The sequence below is a fragment of the Mytilus trossulus genome, chromosome 8 (assembly GCF_036588685.1).
Source record: "Mytilus trossulus isolate FHL-02 chromosome 8, PNRI_Mtr1.1.1.hap1, whole genome shotgun sequence".
Taxonomy (NCBI): Eukaryota; Metazoa; Mollusca; class Bivalvia; order Mytilida; family Mytilidae; genus Mytilus; species Mytilus trossulus.
In genome coordinates, this window is record NC_086380.1 from 8903232 (window position 1) to 8918067 (window position 14836).

The following is a 14836-nucleotide window of genomic DNA, read 5'->3' on the forward strand; positions in this document are numbered from 1 at the left end:
TAAATTATTAATGCGTACACGTCCAACATCCAATGGCTAAAATGTAAAGACGTCATAAACAGTCAGAGAAAAACATGAGCTACATGTATGCATGTATTAGTTTCATTTCCCATCCAAGCGTTACTCAGATATAAATTGAATCATTTTTGTCAGATAAAAAATAATAAAATGTTTCAAATTATATTAAAGTATTTTTTAACTGTATCATTCACCGACTAACATAAATATGAAATTACCAAAAGCAATAACATGGAGAATGAAAAGATTGCTTAAGGGTATGTAAATGAAACATAATACCACCAACCAAAACATAAAACATAAAAACATGGTACGAGTGTGTACAGTTCTAACATGTTTAGATCTAAATTGCCGCCAGTCTTAATATTAAACCGTTGAGCCTTAAAAAAGCAACAGTCAGCAATATCTATATATATCCGAGATGTTTCACCCTTGAAACATGAATTGATATGATTTTTTTTTTATTCCCAAACAAATTTATTTTTAAAAGTATAGCTCTTTACAAGCAATAAAAAACGATTTGAAAATGTCACTGATAACCTTGTAGGGCGATTGGCGGGAGACCTCAAAATTGTCTGCCATCAACCTTGTTTCTTTTCGTGCTAACGTTAAGGTTACAAAAGGGGACGCTATTTATAGGATTATCGCGATTTATCGTCGAATTCTGCACGGTGACATATATTTTTTATTTGCTATAAGAAGAAATTATGCCAAAATAGTTATCTGAGGTACCATGATTATAATTTAATATGCCAGACGCGCGTTTCGTCTACAAAAGACAGTTAATGTAGAAAATTACAATTTTTTTTAATTAGAAACTTCCTATTTCTTCATTTTAAAGGTAAAAAAAAATCCAACTTTTAGCGCATTATTTTTAATTCTAAGCATGGCTTTTCCTTTAGTTCTACTAAAAAGTAAAATCACAAAAATACTAAACTTAGAGGAAAATCAATTCGGAAAGTCTATAATCACATGGCAAAATCAAATAACAAAACGCATAAAAAACGAATGGACAAGAACTGTCATATTCCTGACTTGGTACAAGCATTTTCAAATGTAGAAAATGGTGGAATTAACTAATCACAGCTTAAGATTGAATTAAATCTTATCAATTAATGACGAAGAATATCAAATATCGAATCTTTTTAACTTTGCTCTTCTTTTCTATTAAAGATGTATTCTTCTGACTTTTCAGTCTCGTTCAGTCTCGTTGAAATCTCGTTCTTGAATTATTTCCATAACATGTGATACAAGTGAAAAATATCAATGAAATTTTAAAATATTATAATCAAACATAACTCTGTAAAAACATTGTGAATGGTTTTTGATTAATCCAGTTTTTAAATTTTATGACCAATCAAGTCAGTATTTTTAGGCAAAATTTTGAGAAAAGGGGTGAGGGATACAAAAAATGATTTTACAAAAATCATGTGCATTCATATCATTTTGGTCTTTTCCAATTTCTTAAATATGTATTTTTTTCAATCATTTATAACAAAAAAGTTGAAATAGTATGCATTGTTCTTAAAATTGAGAAAAATCACAAAAATACAAAGTTGACAGCATGGTAAATTTTACACAAAAAAGCGTCAAAATATGATAAAACTTTCTTATATTAACACATACCTATAGTGTTTTTAGGTAAAATTTATTCAGATTGGTCAACTTCATCTAAATAGAAAGTATGAAAAAAAGTTTAATTGTGGAACTGTGATTTTCACGATAATAGCCCAAAATAGGTGCAAATCGATGAAAAATGGGAAAATCATCAAAATTGGGCATTTTCAAAGGGCCGTAGCAAAAAAAGAAGTGCACTACCATATGATTTTTTTCTTCACCAATTATTTTCTTATAGTCTTATAAACCCAAAAATCAGGTTAAGAAAAAAAGTTATTAATTCTAGAATTTTTTGGCTTCTCAGAGGTGTACATCGCAAAATAATAATAGATAATAACCAGGTGAAATCACAACGAAATAAAAATGAAACGTTTTATAAATTGTTTGAGATCAAATTGTTATGAGTATAATTCATTTAATATGAAAATATTAAACGTTTAGAATTTCACCTTATTTAATTATATAATAAATGATATATAAATTAAAGAATACATTCTTTAAACTTTGTATGATTGCCAGGTTTATGTTCTACGGAGCCCCTTAAGTGCCAAATATGTGCGCACTAGAATAAAAGTTATGCGAACAAATTTAAAAGTGGTGCGCTCAATATTTAAAGTTGTGCGCAGTACGCACAAGATTAAAAGTTGTGCGCACAAGATTTAAAGTCGCGCGCACAAATATTCTAATTTTCCTCTTCTTCGCACATAAGGGGCTCCGTAATGATCGCTTTTTAGTTTAAATTTTCATCTATGACACAACAATAGACCATTATGGAAGTTAATAATTTGGAAAATTTTCAAATGATATTGTAAAACCGACTTATAGATAACATAGTTTAAATCAATAACCTAGTCTCGTATTGATTTTGAAATATATGCATTCACACATATATTATAGCAACGTCTCACATTACCTATATTAAAGAACATTTGAATAGTTGTGTACGCGTAAATCAATTTAAAAGGACAATACATCTTATCTTTAAAACGAATAACAAAACAGATTTGTTAAAATAGTTCATTGAATGAACATACTACTACTCATCAATGGATAGAAATTCATTATTCAATAATTTACAAAAGTGTTAAAAGGAACAAAATAGTGGAACTGTGTAAACCAATATTCACTGGTGTTAAAATATCCCAACATGGCGGAGCCCAAAACAGGTAAAAAAAATTTTTTGGTGATTTCTGCATGTACACACGTTGTTTAAAGATTTACTCGGGCCCGAGGTTGATTTGTACGATATTGTTGTACGTGTGTGTTCTTGATATCATGTGTGACCTTGTTACCGAAATAATAGTCATTGGAAATTTACAGATGATCATCGGAAGGAAGGTAGTCGTAACTTGTGGACAAATAACTTGAAATATAATCGTAACTGTATAAATACAGGATTCTGCATCAATTAAAAAGAATAAAAGTACAGAAGTACTGAACATCGGATGACTGCAAATTCTTGTGAATAATCACAAGCACTTGTCTTGGAAAAAAAAAATAACTTCTTAATACCTGAAAGTGAAGTAAATGAACAGATAAAAGAATGTGAGACAGGTTCTTGCGTGGATGAAAATTAAAAGTAAATGAAAGGGAATTCAACATCACCGATATTTTTATTATATTTAAATACAAATCATTATACTCTGGTTATTTTGTATAAAAATTTGAATATAACAGTAATATGTATATATAATTGTCATCCATTTGTAAATCATTCTATTCTACTGTAAAAAAAAAAAAACAGACTTCCATCCAAAAATAAGGAGATGTGGTACGATTACCAATTAAAAGGACACAGTCATAAGCATCTGTAGTTCACCATACGGCCTTTAATAAAAAAAGAAGACAAATGTAAAACAATTCAAACGTCAAAATTAATGGCATACTTTTGTTATTTTCGTGGGATTTTGTCTGATGCTTGGTCCTTTTCTGTGTGTGTTACATTTTAGAGTTGTGTCGTTGTTGTTTTAGTTTGTTACCCCGATTTTGTTTTTTGTCCATGGATTAATGAGTTTGAACAGTGGTATACTACTGTTTCCTTTATTTATGTAAAAACTAATGAATGCAAAACAAGTGTTACACAACTACTGAATTACAGGCTCCTGTTGGTGCATGCACATACAGAATGGGGTGGTTTAAGATTTTTTAAAGGAGCCAACCCATCAAAAGGGACAGTATTATAACAGCACAACATAAGAATAAACTATCAAAATCAGTTTATCTCGTCAGATGGGTACAACCAGATATACATCTAAAAAAACACCAAGTGGACGTGGACGACTACTTAAGCATCACCACAACAAAGACACTAATATAAAAAATGAGATGTGGTATGATTGCCAATGAGACAACTATCCACAAAAGACCAAAATGACACAGACATTAACAACTATAGGTCACCGTACGGCCGTCAACAATGAGTAAAGTCCATACCGCATAGTCAGCAATAAAAGGCCCCTATAAAACAAGGTAAGCAATTCAAACGAGAAAACTAACGGCCTTATTTATGTAAAAAAAATGAACGAAAAACAAATATGTAACACATAAACAAACGACAACCACTGAATTACAGGCTCCTGACATGAGACAGGCACATACATAGATAATGTTGCGGGGTTAAACATGTTAGCGGGATCCCAAACCTCATCCTAACCTGGGACAGTGGTATAACAGTACAAATATAAGAACGAACTATAAAAATTAGTTGAAAGTACAGATCTGAGAGTATTCACAGTTACTGACAGCTAGAACAATTCCCAATTTTCCCACATTTATACTTCCCACAAACATATTCCCTATTGTCCGACACAACTTCATTATCTTTTTGTTTATTATTTTCAAAAGGGGGGAAATTGGGAAGACACCTTCTTGTCACACTAGCAAACATTCAAGCACGATTATATATATTCGCCTTTCAGCATTACGAGAAAGTTTTCAGTTTAACACCAGTGAATATTAGGTGAAGGTAAGACTATTTGTCTTATATTACAACGCATGTGCTTATACATGTCCGATAAACATGTGACGTTTTATTATAAAGTCAGAAATATAGATAGTAAATGTTGTATTCCGAAAGTGCAATGTTTCAATATATCATGATATTAATCACGCTTTCTGTAATTTTGTACATATACCTTATCAGTAGCTATATACAAAAAAGAATAATCACGATAATACTGAATTCCGAGAAAAATTCAAAAAGAAAAGTCCTTAATCAAATGGCAAATTATGTAACGACTATTTCAAACATGATCCTTACGTTCATTTGGCATTGATTTTCGTATTTACGGAGATTAACCATGAACCCCTTTATAATTGTAAATGGAAATTTTTAACTGTAGGTCAAGTAAAAATAGTTTTATCAATGAATGTTATCCGTTTTGATATAACATAACTTTTTATAATTTCTAGTCAGACGGACGTGAACAGTGTGAATACATGTTCTCATTTCTTTTACCATTTAACTTTTGTTTTAATTAATTAACATTAAAAAGTATATTAACAAGGTAAAGTAAATTAAATTGTTATAACATAATTTTCTTCAGTTGTTTAGTACAGGTTCAAGGCAATGAGATGCATATGTGATTGGCTTCTACAACCAACAAAGAACGTTACAAAGGACTTATGGAGGTATGTAACATAACTTAATGATGTGTTTGTCTTTGTAAGGGACTGCTGTTGACAGGTCAAGCTACTACAAAATATTTTATAGAAGATTTGAATGGATAATCATAAGACACATTTCCATGAAACAAAAACAAGAAATAAATAAAGGCAACAGTAGTATACCGCTGTTCGAAACTCATAAATCGATAGAAAAAACCAAATCCGGGTTGCAAACTAAAACTGAGGAAACGCATGAAATATAAGAGAAGATCAACGACATACCATTGAAATGTAACACACACAGAAACGAACTAAGCATTAGACAAAATCCGATGAGAATAATAAATATCACATCCAAACTATTTACATGAATTTGGGGCAGAAAAGTACCATGACACGTCTTACAGTAATGTGAATTTACACTCAAATATAAGAGGAAACAAACGACACAACAGAAACACAACGTTGAAATGTAACGCACACAGAAACGAACTATAACATAACAATGATAAATGATTCGACTCAACAATGTTGACCCACCAAAAAGTTATATGAATATTCTTTATATCTATGATATATTGAACAGAGGCCTTTCTCTGTGTTTATCTTAGTTATTGTATTTTTATTCATGTTGTTTGTTGTTGTGTCCTTAGCGTATATCCCGAATTTAATTTAAGTCGTAAGCACATTTTAGAACAAATATTACATTTTAAGTTACATACATACAATTATGAGACTGTTATTAAAGTGAGAGGGTTAGTGCTATAGAACCAGGTTTAATCCACCATTTTCTACATTTGAAAATGCCTGTACCAAGTCAGGAATATGACAGTTCTTGTCCATTCGTTTTTTATGCGTTTTGTTATTTGATTTTGCCATGTGATTATGGACTTTCCTAATTGATTTTCCTCTGAGTTCAGTATTTTTGTGATTTTACTTTTTATATCAAATGGTACAAAGTCAAAAAATAGCAAAAATCAGCATGTCACGTTAAGAATACACCAACTAATTTTCGAGGATACCTTATTCTCTTTACACCCTTTCTATCTGACTTGATGGTGATTTATTTGGGCAATTTATTTATTTTCTTGATGTATTAACATTATGGAAATGTTAATATACATACATAGGGATAAACCATAAATCTATCTCAAAAATAAATTGGTTCACAGTATACTTTGTATTAATCGTAAAAATAATTGGAATTGCTTGTTCCGTCATACAAGATTGTTGTCCTTTTTTTTGTTGGAAAATCATCAGATAATTAGTTGATGAAGAAATTTTATAAGTTGATGATGAAAACTTATAAGTTGATTAAGAAAGGAACCATTGTACTTATTCTTTGTATCAATGTACCCCCCCCCCCCCCCCCCCGATAACAGGGTTTGCGTTTAGCACTTTCTATTCTATCTTTTTTTGCGACTTAATTTTGATGATTTACACAAGGAAATATCCTAGTCTTTCCCTCCTTGAAATCCATGTACTTTGAACCTATACAGTTATTTCTCATATTGTAGAATATATTGGATTGGTCAATTCGTGGTGATCTTCGACGTGTGATAAACGCCTTGAAAAGTGGCGAAGATGTTAACTATTATGAATTAGATGTAAGCTGCAGCTATTATTTCAGTCAGACGCATGTCTTCTAGAGACACCTGCAATTGCTCATGTTTTCTGATACATAACGATTAATTCTTTGATTTGAAATGATTGTAAAACACACAAAAGCAAAATTAAATGTATAGGAGATTTTGCGATGTTACAAAAAATAAGAAAACAATACTAGTACTTGACTGTAAAAAAATATATTCAAATTAAAAAAACAAAGCTTCCTTGCTTTGTCTTTTTCTGATCATTATATACACAACTAGAACACACCCGTGACATCGCGGGTCCGTGACTGAATTAAAGTATGTAACTATGCGCAATCCTTACTTCAGTATTATTATTTCTGATAAAATCATGCCGATTATAAGATACACAGTTTTCTCTGCTTTCAAATCTTTCTGTTTGAACCCGTCGAACTGGAACTTATCAATTATTGGTCATGATAAATACTAATTATTTGGAAAACAAAAGGTCCTGGAATGGAGTATTTTTTAATCAACAGCATTGTCCTATATTAGTTATAAATTAAGTTGAATTCTTTGATTCGCTGTTTTACGTCACTCATGCCCGCTAACAAATTGAAAACTGTACCTATACGCCTTATTTTTAGTCCAGATTTTTAGTATTCGTATTGTTATCTTAGAAAAATACTACAATAGGTAACAATTTGACAATTTAGTAGTTTCAACCCTGTGATTATGACCCGTGTATATAGCATATTAATCCTGCATACACTGTTTGGTGGTGCCCCTGTCAGATGCGGAACGTACAGATAAGGTAATAAGTAACAGGTGATTATACTATTGGTATCGGTATCGGACTCGACCCGGAACTTCTTAATTATTGGCAATATTAATTACGTGGAAAACAAAAGGGCCTGGAGTGGTGTAATTTTTAATCTACACCTTTGTACTATATAAGTTGTATATACAGTTGAATTCTTTGATTCGTCGTTTTCACGTGATGACGGCTGACAAATTGGACCTCGTAATTTTAGTATTATAGATTACTAAAGTATGTAGTGAAATGATATTACCACATACTTTCCACTCCGATAGAAATACAAATTATTGCATTAGAAACAATTCCGAAATGTTTATACAAATCAGTCTTTCTGTCTAGTACAATTTGAGTCTTAAAAATAATATCGAATTTCTAAAAAAAATGGATCTAGCATATTTTATAAAAAAACACACCGATTCTATTATGATCAATTATTAGACTGATCAGTAAGTTGTTAAAAAAAAACACGTACGAGGCAAAAAAGCAAGTTTTAGTTTTGTTCACAACGAAAACTAGTGAGTGTATTTTCTACTTATACATCCCAGCGGCTATATTACATGTTTTTTCACCCGAAGATTGTGACTGCTTTTTATTTGATGCAAATTATCCAACTGACTAAATATTAGAATGAATCGTTATCAATACAAAAACCTCGATAACTTTACAAATCTAATATAAACAAAACTTTATGTACTATGCAGAACAGTAGAAAGTCAAGTAAAAATGTTTACACAGATAAACGAAAAAGAATTAAATGAAAAAAGATAATAAAACATTATGTATACATGTAAGAAATAGATATTTCTTTATATAAATCAGAGCGCTATTTAATCGTCTCAATATTTAGTAAGTCAGTGTGTATATTTTAGCATCATTTATTATTGTATAGTCGAAAACACCACTTCATTTTGCTGCAGAAGAGGGGCACTTCGAAGTAGTTTCTACGTTACTCAAATCTGGGGGAGACCCTAGGTTAACTAATAACTGTGTAAGTAACGAAACAATCTTTATTCATAAATTTGAGGTAAACATCAACAAATATCACAAATAGATGTTCCATATGTTCAGTGATGGTTCAACGAGGTTTATATTTGACTTCTGTCTATTTGTACCTAGCAATGTTTAGTTATATTCTGTTGTAGATATGTTGTTCACTTTTGTTGTTCAAATGTTCATGATATAATAGGCACTTACATATAAGAACAATGAAACTACACAGCTGAATGTAGTTATGTGTGTTTTCTAGTAACTGTGTAAAAAATGACAATAATTAATTTTGATTAACAGAACAATTAAAGTAGAGGATTAAAGCAGTCTAAAATGACAATGGCAAAAATATATAAAATAGCTATTTTCAGCAAAGAAATACACGAGACTCAACCATTTATTTTATGCAAAAGGCTTTTATGATTGATCGAACATGTCCTCGGACCAAAGTAAAAAAAAACTATTCTTTTACTAGTACTGTTTGTATGAATCTCAAAAAGGACTTTTTTTTCGTATCGAAGAAAATAACTTTGACAAATTGAGGCAACAGTAGTATACCGAAGATCAAAATACACAAATCCTTGTTACAAACTAAAACCAAGGGAAACACATCAACATGATACCGAAACATTACGTCTAGCACGTAAAATTTACACTCACTTAAACGATCATATTTCGAAATATGTCACGTTCGGTATTTTGCAGACAGTCCACCTAGATGTTATACCACCATCTAATTAGATATGGGGAAAATTCCATTAATTATAGTGTGAAGATTAACCAATTGGTAATGGTGTCCAGTCCATTTAAGGAGTGTCATTTTTAATCTTTCAATTGGTAAAAAAGACCAAAAATTAACTTTAGACCCGGCCTTAAAATGAAACTTCACATCAGAACCGCTTAATAAAAGACCATTCTTTCACAAATCTCGGATATTCCAATATATTTATATAAAAGAAGATATTTTAGAATGATTATGTGACAACTCTTCACAAGAGACCAAATGATACAGACATTATGTCCGTAAATTGATATACACGTCTCTCAATCTATCTTGTAAAACAGCAACAGTACAATTCTAATTAGATAAACATCTTTTTACCACAAAAAATAATATACATGACATTTAATGTCAGTATGGATAGGCTATTGGTTCATGTTCTTAAATTATACAGGGAAGGACACCATTGCATTTTGCATGTGCAAAGGGACACACAAACATAGTTATTAAATTGCTAAACGGAGGTGCAAGTCCACATACGGTTGACCTATCTGTGAGTATTGATAGATAAGCATTGTTATTATTTTATAATTTGCACGTTCAATTTCATAAGCCTTGCATTGTTTACACATGTATGATGTAATGGAATACCGGGCACCAGGTACATATGTATGATGTAATGGAATACCGGGCACCGGGTACAACTATGGATTTGTTTAACGCAACAATGTAAATATAGCGGAATTTGATAAGACTGGCATTAACGTGAGAGGGTTAGCGCTATAGAACCAGGTTTAATCCACCATTTTCTACATTTGAAAATGCCTGTACCAAGTTAGAAAAATGACAGTTCTTGTCCTTTCGTTTTTGATGCGTTTTGTTATTTTTGCAATGTGATTATGGACTTTCCGAATTGATTTTCCTCTAAGTTCAGTATTTTTGTGATTTCACTTTTTATGGTACCAATGGGAAATATTAAATGAAGAATTGACTATGAGAAACTTGATATTGTAATAAAGAATAGTAGTTTATAGTGTAACGAGTCATGTGTAAAGAGAAAAGAATATGACAGTTGTTATTTATTTGTTTGATGTGTCTGCGCTTTTGATTTTGCCATTTGATTGGAGACTTTCCTTTTTTACTTTTCCTCGGAGTTCAGTATTTTTGAGAATTTTACTTTTAATAATGTAACGGGTAATGATGTTAAGTGTAACGGGCAATCAAGTAAAGTGTAATGATTGAATTAAGTTTTTATTACTCCAAATTTGTTGACTGTTTAGAGATTGTAAATCAATTCATTGTAATAAAGGAGACGGATACTTTATCAATTCGAAAAAGTTAGGTTCCTATTATCGTATGTTTCGATCTGTTGATTTGAATCAAAAGGCATAGCAGTTTTATAAAGTGAACAAGAGCCAAGTGTTGGTATACAAGTCCTCATTATACTGAAAACTGAATTAGGATATATTCTAAAAAGAAAAATTGTGTAAAATGTTCGTCACATGTTACTTCTTTTAATAAGATCTTCCTTAAATCTGCTCATTAACTTCACTTTACCATGCTGTAGCGTGAGATTCATTTTATGACGCTCATCCTCATCTTTATTACCGAATACCTACGTCATTTTTTGTACACAGTCTAACACATAGTAACAGTAACAGTGTATGAAATATGAATCTTACTGATATAAATGAGGTACAATTTCATGAAAGTCTCATTTACTACATCGCAGCGAATGCGAACGGAACATTTGGTGTTCAAACGTGAACGGATTTAGCAAAAATTTAATGGAACTTTTGATAACAGAGTTTTGTTTTACAATAACATTGTCTTATTTTGAATCGTAAGAATAGCGGGTATTTCATAACTGAGTGGGAAATGAATGAACGAGTAGAACGTATTGTGCAAAGGGAATGATGCAATGGTGGACAGTAAACTGTGTAATGTAAAATTGTGAATCAAAGACTATATGATGGAGGAAATTTCATAGTTCGTGCTTGAATATCTTAAATATGTATAACCATTTCGATGAATGAATTTAATGATCAAGGCACTTGTTTAATAAAAAGAATAACCATTCTTTTTCTATATGTCAAGTTTTCTTGTAAACTATATTTAAATTGAAAAAAACATAAAACAAGAATAGGAAAAGAATGAAACACATATTGTATTTGATTAGGGTTATAAAAAGTAAAACCAAAAGATACTGAATTCCGAGGAAAACTTATAATGGAAAGAACCTAATGAAATGCAAAATCAACTGATAAAAAATATCAAAAGTCTTAGAATGGACATCTACTGTCACATTCCTGACTTGGTACAGGCATTCCAAAATGTAGAAAATGCTGGATTGAACCTAGTTTGATAGACCTTAATATCTCACATATATGACAGTTGCATCACAATCCATTATATTTACAACGATGCGCGAACAAATAAACACAATAGGTAAAATTTCAAAATAGGGTCACAACAGTCATCACCGAAAAAAGAGACGAATAATATCATAAAATTAATTTCTTATTTGTGTTTTCTTTACGCTTAACAAAGACAAAATGTTTTATTTGTATGAATAAGTTACATCAACTGTTGAAACATTATGTTTTGTACTAGAACCTTAGATGAATTCGCAAAGACAGCATCGACCTGTTATTAAAATGCGTTTTGAAAAATGTTGTTTGTGTTGTATTAAGACCCCTATACCAAGACACTTGTTTTACATACACGCGTATACACATTGTAATTAGTATCCAGCGCAATCATAGGTTTGAATGATTTTGTTCAATTTATAATTGTTTGTATATACATATATATTAAGGAACATCAGTTGTTCGAACTGTTAGTCAAATGCGTTTAATGTTGTTTAAATATACTTTTTCACTTTTTTGGTCTTTTGGAAAATGTTGTTTGTGCTGTTTTTAGACCCTTTTACAACGAAATTTGTTTCACATGGACATGTATAAAAATTGCGATTTTTATATAACGCAATCATAGGTTTGACGTTAGTTTTAAATTTTTACTCGCATATATATAATTATTTTCTGTGACTATCTTACATTAATTTGTAGGATCCTTTACTATAGATAATTGAGCTGATCTGTAACAATAACATCTTCATGCCTTATATATCATGTACTGTAGTACGCCGCTGGATTAAAACTGACGTGGAAAGGTAACACATGCCCACCGATAGCTCTTTTTTTGAGAGCCCAGGTGGTCGTGTGGTCTAGCGGGACGGCTGCAGTGCAGGCGATTTGGTGTCACGATATCACAGTAGCATGGGTTCGAATCCCGGCGAGGGAAGAACCAAAAATTTGCGAAAGCAAATTTACAGATCTAACATTGTTGGGTTGATGTTTAGACGAGTTGTATATACATTATGTACACAGCCATGTATCACCATCATTGATGGCGATCCGATGGATACATCTGTTGTAGGGTTGTCACTGACTCAGACGTACTTATGAATATCATTATGTTCTGTGACTGTATCTTAGATTAATTTGTAGGATCCTTTACTATAGATAATTTAGCTGATCTGTAACAATAACATCTTCATGCCTTATATATCATGTACTGTAGTACGCCGCTAGATTAAAACTGACGTGGAAAGGTAACACATGCCCCCCGATAGCTCTTTTTTTGAGAGCCCAGGTGGTCATGTGGTCTAGCGGGATGGCTGCAGTGCAGGCGTTTTGGTGTCACGATATCACAGTAGCATGGGTTCGAATCCCGGCGAGGGAAGAACCAAAAATTTGCGAAAGCAAATTTACAGATCTAACATTGTTGGGTTGATGTTTAGACGAGTTGTATATACATTATGTACACAGCCATGTATCACCATCATTGATGGCGATCCGATGGATACATCTGTTGTAGGGTTGTCACTGACTCAGACGTACTTATGAATATCATTATGTTCTGTGACTGTATCTTACATTAATTTGTAGGATCCTTTACTATAGATAATTTAGCTGATCTGTAACAATAACATCTTCATGCCTTATATATCATGTACTGTAGTACGCCGCTAGATTAAAACTGACGTGGAAAGGTAACACATGCCCCCCGATAGCTCTTTTTTTGATAGCCCAGGTGGTCATGTGGTCTAGCGGGATGGCTGCAGTGCAGGCGTTTTGGTGTCACGATATCACAGTATCATGGGTTCGAATCCCGGCGAGGGAAGAACCAAAAATTTGCGAAAGCAAATTTACAGATCTAACATTGTTGGGTTGATGTTTAGACGAGTAGTATATACATTATGTACACAGCCATGTATCACCATCATTGATGGCGATCCGATGGATACATCTGTTGTAGGGTTGTCACTGACTCAGACGTACTTATGAATATAATTATTTTCTGTGACTGTATCTTACATTAATTTGTATATATATAAATGAAAAACTCGACAAATAAAAATAGTGAATGTTTTTTCATAAGCCAAGCATACAAATATTTTGACAGTAAAAGGAAAATAATTATGACTTAGGACATTCGCCTACGTATTATGTTTTTCCGAAATCTTTTTAAAACAGGGACGTACACCACTTCATTGGGCAGTAATAAACATTAGAGAAGACCACGGAGATGACATTGAATCAGATGAGCAAGTGAGTATGATATATAGACATATCTGATAACTACATCTTATTGCTAAAAGTCTTGGAATATTTACTGTATATCATAAATTGTAATGTTTAATCCTATGCCAGACTTAAATATAAGGAGATCTGATGAGATTTTAATTATTTATACCAAGGTACCAGGCTTATAATGCAATAAGCCACTGTATGTCATTGTTCAGCCTTTATATTTGAGCAAAATTTAAACCGTAAACTCTGTGGTATCAAATATCAAGTTACTCCATCAACACGTGGGAATAAAATAATTAGCATTAACAGTAAATGTATTACACAGTAGCCGGCATCTCAATTATTTGAACAAACATATGGCAAGAGCAATTTTGATTAAAATCAAGATAACTTTCATTGTAACTTGTGGAAGAACACTAGATAAGAATACAATTATCAAAAGACTGACAGTGCAAAAGGATTTTATACACAAAAACGACCAATACGATATACATATTTGACATGAGAGTCATCCAATTTCATGTGATTTGATGTGTCAAACCAAAAACACTATTTGTGAACGGTTCATCTCCACAAAGTACACAAAAGAAGAAGAAAAAAAAACCCAGATGGTAACATCCTAAGGAAGAAGGTTATTAACACCTGAACAATATGGAACACTACATTCTCGTCTCAAAGCGCAGCATAATACCATTAAGAAACTCTAATTGAAAGTAACCATAACAGCGTCCTATTCTTGACAAGTACCCTTCATATTACAAAAAGCTAGACACATTTTATATGTTACCATTCACACTCATTGTCTTGATATTTTATCAGTGGATAAACAACGGAGAAACACCGCGTCATCATCCATATATATATGACAGAAAAGACATAGTTTCTGAAATACTTAACAGAA

The 14836-nt window shown here is 31.9% G+C and overlaps 1 long non-coding RNA gene across 1 annotated transcript; it reads left to right on the plus strand.

Annotated features, from left to right (window-relative positions):
• Positions 1 to 5181: 5181 nt before the first annotated feature.
• LOC134681626 (uncharacterized) lies at positions 5182 to 8620 on the plus strand. Its single transcript, XR_010100647.1, has 3 exons — positions 5182 to 5265; positions 6759 to 6848; positions 8522 to 8620. It is a non-coding gene; the product is annotated as an uncharacterized LOC134681626 (long non-coding RNA).
• The last annotated feature ends 6216 nt before the right edge of the window (positions 8621 to 14836 follow it).